The sequence below is a fragment of the Trichosurus vulpecula genome, chromosome X, assembly GCF_011100635.1.
Source record: "Trichosurus vulpecula isolate mTriVul1 chromosome X, mTriVul1.pri, whole genome shotgun sequence".
In the NCBI taxonomy this organism is placed as follows: Eukaryota; Metazoa; Chordata; class Mammalia; order Diprotodontia; family Phalangeridae; genus Trichosurus; species Trichosurus vulpecula.
Window position 1 is genome coordinate 56008860 of NC_050582.1, and position 2080 is coordinate 56010939.

Here is a 2080-nt window from a genome sequence, read left to right on the forward strand (position 1 = left end):
TATTTAAACTTTTATATCAACATTCTTTAGAAAGAAAATAGAAATAACTTGTGATATATAGAGTATATAGCCTAATAAGTTAGTAATATGATTATTGTATTTTAGCTCCTAAACTTTCTCTTTTCTTCTCTGTATTTACTTTTTATTTGAAAGAGAATTTTATTATCGGTACCGTTGAAAATGACAATGCACAAAAGCACGAGAGGCTACTGTCCTGGAGGTTCTCATTTCCCTCCCACTCGGAATGCCAGAGAGAAAACTTCGTTGAAGAAAACAGGCAATCACAAACAATGATCAACTCTAAAGACAAGAGGTTTGGTCCAAAAGAACCCAACATAATTAATCCAATGACTGTGAACAGCTTCGCTAAGTAAGATTAAGATATTGCAATCGTCATGTTTTCATTGGGCTTCCCTTCAGTGAACCAGAGGGCCTGCTTGAGGGAGATGAGGAATGAGCGCATGCGGGACACATCCTTGGCCTGCTTGCTAGACTTGGGGTTAAAGTCGCACAGCCCAGCCACACGTTCCCACTCAGTGCCAGGAGAAGTCTCTTCAACATCATTTCCAAAAGCTTCTTCAGTTGCCCTGTTATTGACTTTTATTTTCTGTAGCTGTTCATCTTGCCTTGCGTACCATTCTTCCAACTCTTTTATTGCTTTTTCTTTCCATTCTGCTTCCTGCTTCTGAGAATTGGCATCAAGGACTTCCAGAAGTTTCATTTGTTCTTGTCTCCATTTACGGATACTCTCTGACTCTGACTGTAATCGATCCACTTGTGAAATAGCTGCATAACTATCGGTTGGACCATTACTCTCCTGGTAGTATTCTCCATTCATCACTGCATCAATAACATCCGGGCCCCGGGGGGGTTCTCCTTGCAGGGAGGCGGGCACACTGCGGCTGTCGAGGATGCTGAAGCCCCAGTGGTTCTCGATGCCCGCGATCTAGCTCTCCTGCTGGGCTAGGAAGACCGCGGACGGATCTTCTTCGCTGCTGCCGCGGCTCCCCACCCCGTTACCCACAGCGGGACCCCCCGGGGCAGGGGCCGAAGCGGCTGCCGCACCAAATGGGTCTACCTCAGCCATGGCGCACAGGGCCGGAGCGGGCGGGCAGGGAGCAGCACCGGGGGAGGGAAGGCAATCAGGGACGGAGGTCAGAGGCCTCTGTGGTAATGGTAGTGGGGGGCCCTTCTCTGTATTTTTAAATGTTATATTGATACTCTCTCCTTTTTAAACATCTCTATCACTAAGAACAATCTCCCTTTCCTATACTTCCCAAGCACCAGTCCTACCTATAGTCAGACCAAGCAAATCAATACCTTTACAGAGTTTGAAAAGTATGGGTCATCTTGCTCTTTGAGTCCGACACATCTTTTCTCAGTGAGCTCTGAAGACAAAATGCATTCTCCACTCATGGCCTCCTCTAGGTCTTCTTCCCTTCCCCACCCCTACTCTTACGGTTTCCTGGAAACGGGGAATAACAAAATTGTAAACACTCCCAGAAAAAAACGAAAGAAAGAAAACCATTCTAAAGATGCTATATCATTAGAACTACAATGAAGTCAGTTCCTTTCACAGACCTTTCTACTCTAAGCAGGTAAGGTGACAAAAAAATGCAACAAAAACTGGACATAAAGAAAAAGCCCCTGAATGCCTTATACTGGAAATACTCCCCACATAGTAAGACATTTCTGAACTCCTTGTCTCAGTTCACCACCCTTTGCCCTAATTTCCCCGTTTTAAAAAATACTTCCCCAGGTTCTTATTTTGGGGGGAGAACTCTGTCTCGTGAAGGACCTGTGCAAATGTTTTTCTCTGTTTTTTAGAAAAAATAAATTTATTGTGATCACTTCTTCTTTTCAAAGTTTAAATCCCTCTGCAGTAGGATTTCTCCTCCTAATTCATTTAAAATGTATTTAGTTTTATTTTCAGACAATAAAATCTTATTTTGATTATTTTGATTTGATTATTATTAATGAAATTATTTTATTTATAATTAAATTATTATTTATTATTGATGCTACTATTTTATCTTTTTGTAACTCAATCTCCATTTCTTTTGAAATGTGTTGTTTTGGT

At 42.0% G+C, this 2080-nt stretch overlaps 1 pseudogene; it reads right to left on the minus strand.

Annotated features, from left to right (window-relative positions):
• Positions 1-416: 416 nt before the first annotated feature.
• LOC118832822 lies at positions 417-1106 on the minus strand (annotated as a pseudogene).
• Between the last annotated feature and the right edge of the window lie 974 nt (positions 1107-2080).